This window comes from Talpa europaea, assembly GCF_964194135.1.
Source record: "Talpa europaea genome assembly, chromosome: X".
NCBI lineage: Eukaryota > Metazoa > Chordata > Mammalia > Eulipotyphla > Talpidae > Talpa > Talpa europaea.
The window spans coordinates 51540610-51548084 of NC_140081.1; positions in this window are offsets into that span (position 1 = coordinate 51540610).

Below are 7475 nucleotides of genomic sequence, written 5' to 3' on the forward strand. Positions count from 1 at the left end.
AACTTGGAAGAAATTCTGAGCCTTCCAGAAAGAGAATTTAAAATTGCCATGATTAAAAAACTGACAGAAGTCATAAAGGAAAACAATTATAAGGGAAAAATAATTAACGATCAGAAGAATGAAATTGAGTCCCAAAAGAGGGAAGTAAAAGAAATGCAGGAGATCAAAGAATTAATGGAGGCGCTAAAGAACTCTGGGAAAAGCAATGAAAGCAGAATAGATGAAATGGAAGAATGAATAAGTACTCTTGAAGACACAGAAATAAAAAGAACTAAAACAGAAAGGGAATGAGAAGAAAAAGACTGAAGAAAGATTTCGGGAACTATCTGACTCCATGAGTAAAGGAAATATAAGAGTTATAGGAATCCCAGAAGGAGAGGAGCAAGATGTAGGAATAGAGAAAATATTCAAGGAGATAATTGAAGAGAACTTCCCAAACGTGAAGAAGGAGCTGAAAATTGATATACAAGAAGCAAGAAGAATACCAAACATCCATGACGAAAGGAAAAATACAGCAAGACACATAATAGTAAAGCTCCCGAGAATCCAGGACAAGGAAAAAATAATGAAGCTGACAAGAGGGAAGAAACAGATAACATTCAAAGGAAAGCCAATCAGACTGACGTCAGACTTCTCCGAAGAAACACTATGGGCAAGGAGAGAGTGGAGGGACATAGTCAACAGACTCCAAGAAAACAGATGCCAACCAAGAATACTCTGTCCCGCAAAGCTCTCCTTCCTCTATGAAGAAAGAATAAGGACCTTCCCAGACAAACAGAAACTCTGGAATTTCATTATGACTAAACCCCCACTCTAAAAAATACTACAAGGAGTCCTAAAGCCAGAACCTCAGAGGGACGAGTAACAACAAATGAAGGCCAAAAAAAAAAAAAGTTATTAAAAGAATAAATAAATAAAATCAAAGGAAAGACAAACACAATTGCAAATACAGATTCTAACATATCAATACTAACTCTAAATGTAATTGGACTAAACTCTTCAATAAAAAGACACAGAGTCGCAGGCTGGATTAAGAAACAAAACCCAACCTTTTGCTGTCTCTAGGAAACACATTTAGCTACAAAAGATAAAAATAAACTCAAAGTTAATGGATGGAAAACAATCCTACAAGCAAATGGACCAAAAAAGAAGGCAGGAACAGCTATACACATATCAGATAAAACAGATTTCAAACTCAAAAAGATAAAAAGAGACCCCAATGGTCACTACATTATGATCAAGGGGACAATACTTCAAGAAGAAATAACACTCATTAACATATATTCACCAAACGAAGGAGCACCAACATATATCAGACAACTATTGGCATCTCTGAAAACAGACATCAGAGAAAACACATACGTAGTGGGAGACTTCAACACACCACTATCAACAATGGATAGATCAACGAGACAAAAAATAAGTAAAGACAATAAAGCTCTAAATAAGGATCTAGAGCGCTTGGGCTTAACAGACATCTATAGAACACTAAACCCAAAAAAATCTGAGTACACATTTTTCTCAAGCACACACAGATCATTCTCCAGGATCGATCACATACTGGGACACAAGACAAACATCATCAGATACACCAAGATTGAAATCATACCAACCATCTTTTCTGACCATGAAGGCATCAAACTAGAAATAAACCATAAAAAGAGGGCAAGGTACTCTCCTACCTCGTGGAGATTGAAACCCACACTACTGGAAGACCACTGGACTAATGAGGAGATCAAAGAAGAAATTAAAAAATTCTTTGAATTGAATGACAAGGAGGACACAAATATCCTAAATGTATGGGATGCAGCAAAAGCAGTAATAAGAGGAAAATATATAGCAATAGAGGCTCACATCAAAAAACAAGAAATAACTCAAAGAAACAATCTAATCTCGAAGCTCAAAGATTTAGAAAAAGAACAAACAAACCACAAAACCAGTAGAAGAAAAGAAATAGTAAAAACCAAAGCAGAAATAAATGAAATCGAGATTAAGAAAACAATCCAAAAGATCAATGAAACCAAGAGCTGGTTCTTCGAAAAAATAAATAAAATAGACAAACCCATAGCCAGGGTCACAGAGGAAAAAAGGGAGAAAGCACAAATAAACAGGATCATAAATGAAAGAGGAGAAATCACAATGGACACAGCAGAAATAAAAAAAATAATCAGTAACTACTATGAACAGTTATATGTAACAAGTTCAACAATCTAGAGGAGATGGACAAATTCCTACAACTCTACAATCACCCAAAGCTAGAGAAATTAGAATTAGAACACCTAAACAGACCAATTACAAGCAGCGGAATTGAAATGGTAATCAAAAACCTCCCCCAAAACAAAAGTCCAGGACCTGATGGATTTACAAATGAATTCTACCAACCATTCAGAAATGAATTAGTGCCTATTCTTCACAAACTCTTCCGAAAATTGACAAGGAAAGGATAATACCAAACACGTTCTATGAAGGCAACATTACACTAATACCAAAACCAAACAAGGACAACACATAAAAAGAAAACCACAGGCCAATCTCCCTTATGAACACTGATGCAAAAATCCTCAATAAAATTTTAGCTATCAGAATCCAACAATGTATCCATAAGATAATTCACCACGACCAAGTAGGATTCATTCCAGGGACACAAGGATGGTTCAACATCTGAAAATCAATCAACGTTATCCAACACATCAACAAAAAGAAATATAAAAACCATATGATAATATCAATAGATGCTGAGAAAGCTTTTGACAAAGTGCAACACCCATTCATGATAAAAGCCCTTGAAATTCTTAGGATACAAGGAACATACCTCAACATCATAAATGCCATATATGACAAGCCAACAGCCAGTGTCATTCTCAATGGTGAAAAGCTGAAAGCATTTCCATTAAGATCTGGAACAAGACAAGGATGTCCACTCTCACCACTGCTTTTCAATATAATATTGGAAGTCCTAGCCAGAGCAATAAGACAAGAGAAAGACATTCAAGGAATCCAAATAGGAAAAAAGAAGTCAAACTGTCCCTATTTGCAGATGATATGATAATATACATAGAGAACCCCAAAAACTCCACAGAAAAACTAATTCAACTCATCAGTCAGTTCAGTAAAGTGGCAGGATACCAAATCAACACGCAAAAGTCAGTAGCCTTCCTATACACAAACAATAAATCTGAAGAAGAAGAAATAAAAAAAATCATCCCTTTTATTATCGAAACAAAAAAAAATCAAATACTTGGGAATAAATCTAACAAAAGAGGTAAAGGACCTATACAAAGAAAACTATAAAACACTGTTAAAAGAAATAGAATAAGATACAAAGAAATGGAAAGACATCACCTGCTCATGGATTGGAAAAATAAACATTATTAAAATGGCTATCCTACCAAAAGCAATATACAGATTCAATGCTATTCCAATAAAAATTTCAATGTCATTCTTCAAAGAAATAGAACAATTACTGATGAAATTCATATGGAATCACCAAAAACCCCGAATAGCCAAAGCTCTCCTGAAAAAAAAAAATGGGAATGGAGGCATCATACTCCCAGACTTCAAACTATACTACAAAGACATAATCATCAAAACTGCATGGTATTGGAACAAGAACAGACACACGGACCAACTAATCTTTGACAAAGGAGCAAAGAAAGTTTGTTCAGTAAATGGTGCTGGGAAAACTGGGTCGCTACATACAAAAGAATGAAGCGTGACTACTACCTCACACCATACACTAAAACCAACTCGAAATGGATTAAAGAACTAGACATAAGACCTGAAACCATAAAATATATAGAAGGAAATATAGGCGAAACACTACGTGATATGCACATCAAAGACATCTTTACAGATACATCACCCAAAGCAGTGATAGTGAAGGCAAAGATAAACAGCTGGGACTACATCAAATTAAAAAGCTTCTACACAGCAAAAGAGACAATAACCAAAACAAAGAGAAATCCCACCGACTGGGAGAACATTTTTGCACACAACACTAATGATAAAGGACTGATCACAAAAATCTACAAAGAGCTGATGAGACTCAACAAAAACAAAGAAAATAATCCAGTCAAAAAAATGGGCAGAAGAGCTAAAAAGAAACTTCTCTGAAGAGGAAATGCAAATGGCCAACAGGCATATGAAAAAATATTCAACATCAATAGTAAACAGGGAAATGCAAATCGAAACTACAATGAGATACCATCTTACACCAGTGAGAATGGCACATATTAAAAAAAACTAGCAACAACAAATGTTGGCGAGGTTGTGGAGAAAAAGGAACTCTCCTGCACTGTTGGTGGGAGTGCAAACTGGTCCAACCACTTATGGAGATCTGTGTGGAGATTTCTGGACCTACTAAACATAGAGCTTCCATATGATCCAGCAATTCCATTCCTAGGTATTTACCCAAATGACACAGAAACATCAACTCCAAAGAGCACCTGCACCCCTATGTTTATAGCAGCACTATAATAGCTAAGCTTTGGAAACTATAGCTAAGCTTTGGAAACACCCCAAATGCCCCAAAATAGATGACTGGATCAAGAAGATGTGGTACATAGACACCATGGAATATTACTCAGCATTCAAAAAAGATAAACACATGCAATTTGCAGCAACATGGATGGCGCTGGAAGGGATCATGCTCAGCGAAATAAGCCAGAAGGAAAAAGAAAAATACTGAATGGTCTCACTCATAGCAGGAATCCAGAAAACTTAAATAAGGGACCTGGAAAATGAATAACTATAAGAAAGTGAAAATCAAAATAAAAAAAAAACTATGAACCAGAGACACTGTATGAGGGGTGGGGAGCGGGGCGGGGAGGGATTGAGGTCAAAATAAGGGGGTTGCAATTGTTTGGGGAATATAAAATTAAAATTTAGAAAAATTAAAATAGAGAGAAAGAAAATGATGCTATATTGATAGAAGGAAAAGGAATGATAAAGCAATGCGTAATTCCTTTTCCTTTCGGTCCATCTTTACACATCTTACTAGAGATGGAGAGAGGTGGTAAAATTGCATGTATTGGGGCCTTCCCGTTGGCGCAGCGGTTGAACGCTGGGCTGCGAAGTTGCCCGCAGCCTCTGCAGCACTGGTTCGATCCCCAGCTGCTCCCCGCCCACGGGCGAGGGTCCCACATGGCGCGCAGACCTCTCCTGCCGCCCGCTGTTCCCCTCAGCAGTGTACTATTCCTTCTGCCTGCTCTGCTCCCCGCTCTGGCTCGGTGAATTCTCTCACCCTCTGGCGCTTCTGACTGTACCCAGTGCTTGTATAAATAAATAAACAAATCTTAAAAAAAATTGAACAGGAAAGAAAGCTTCCTAACACATTGCATGACTCCAACATTGTTATGACATCAAAACCAGATAATATTGTGACAGAAAACTATAAACCAATGTCTCTGATGAATATAAATAAAAAAATCCTGAACACCATATGATTTAACAGATTTCAAAAAAAAAAAAAAAACACTGAAGGGATCATACACCATAATTAAGTGAGGTTTATTCCATATATGCAAGCCAACATATGCAAATCACTAAACGAACCAATTACAAACAAGGAAATTGAAACAGTAATCAAAATGTTCATGAAAAGCAGTAGTCTAGGACTTTACAAGTGATTTCTACCAAACTTTCAAAGACGGATTAAATCTTATCATGTTCAGTCTCTTTAAAAAATTGAGAAATAATAAATATTTCCAAGTATATCTTTGGGCCAGAATTATGTTAATACTAAATCCAGAGACAACACAAGGAAAGAAAACTACAGACCAATCTCTCTAATGAACAGATTAAAAAATCCTTAATAAAATCTTAATGACGCCAACAATACATTAAAAGGATTATACGTCATGACCAGGAAAACAAGGATGGTTCACCATCTGAAAATTAATAAATGTAATTCACCATTCAACAAAAAGGAAATTAAAAACCATACGATCATAATAGATGTCGAGAAAGCATTTGATAAGATTCAGCATCCCTTTCTAATGAAAACCCTTGAACAACAGAGATAAATGGTCTGGTCCAGGACAACATGTCCACCCCTATCACTATTTAACATAGTATTAGAATTCTTCGCTAAGCTCCCCTCAGCATTGTTTTCAGTCGTGTGCCTGTTCTCCCTGCTCTGTCTCGGGTGAATTCTCTCACCCTCTTGTGCGTCTGTCCTGTACCCCCGTTCTTGTATAAATAATTTTTTTTTAAAAAGAAGTCTTAGCTTGAGAAATTAGGAAAGAGAATCAAAGGAATGCAAATGATGTATCACCCCATACCTGTTAGAGTTGCTATTACTGAGGACAATAAACCAACAGGTGTTATCAGGAATAAAGGGAACTCCAGAACATGTTGGTGGGAATGTAAACTGGTGCAGCCAACATGGAAAACCATTTGGAGATTCGTCAGAGCACTGAGAATAGGAATAAAATATGATCTAGCTCTTTTACTTCTGAGTATTTGAAGAATAAGAAAAAGTAATTTGTAAGGACATATGCACCCCAATATTCACTGAAGTATTGTTTTCAATAACCAAGATTTGAAAACCACCTAAATATCCATGAATGGATGAATGGATAAGGAATATGTGGTATGTATACACAATGGAATATTCAAGAATAGTATTCTATTAAATAAATGATGAAATATTGCCATTTTTGTGACAAGAAGGGACCTTGAGGGTATTAGAAACAGAAAAACTAATATCATGGTTTCACTAATTTGTGCAAAATAAAAAATAAAACTAATAAAAATAAATAAAACAATCACTCAGACTATAAGAACAAAATGTCATTCAACAGAATGGATGGTGAAGAGGTTGGATCAATCCGGTTATATGGTAGAGCACGGAAATGAGAGTTTTATATTGAACTACATTGACATACATCTGAAAACTATATAATGTTACAAACCAATGCTATCTCAACGAAAAAAAGTAAAAAACCTTAGTAAGAGACCAAGGCAGTATTTTATTTTTATTACTGTTTTTTGAGATAACATTGGTTTACAATATTGTATATGAAACAGAAATATAAGATTGCAAGTCTTCAGCTATACTATATCCAGCACCAAGACACTCATAGTCCTCCATTGGGCCTCTTCTTGCCCTTCACTCTCAAAATTTCCCTCTCATTTAGTAGACTCAATTTTGCAGTCAGATTTCCAAGGTTTGTTTTTTTCCTGGCCCATTGTTTTGTTCTCTATATTCCACGAAGTAATGAAACCACCCAGTATTTGTCTTTCTTCTTTTGACTTACTTACATTTTCATCCCTGCTGTCACAAGTTACTGGAGTTAATCTTTTCTTATAGATGTGTAATATTCCATTTATATACAATCTACTTTATACACTCATCTGTCATTAAACATTCATATTGTTCCCATAGCTTAGCTATTATGAACAGTGCTGCAATGAACATAGGAAGGCAACATCATTTTGAATTAGTGATTTTGCATTCTTCAAGTAATAACTGC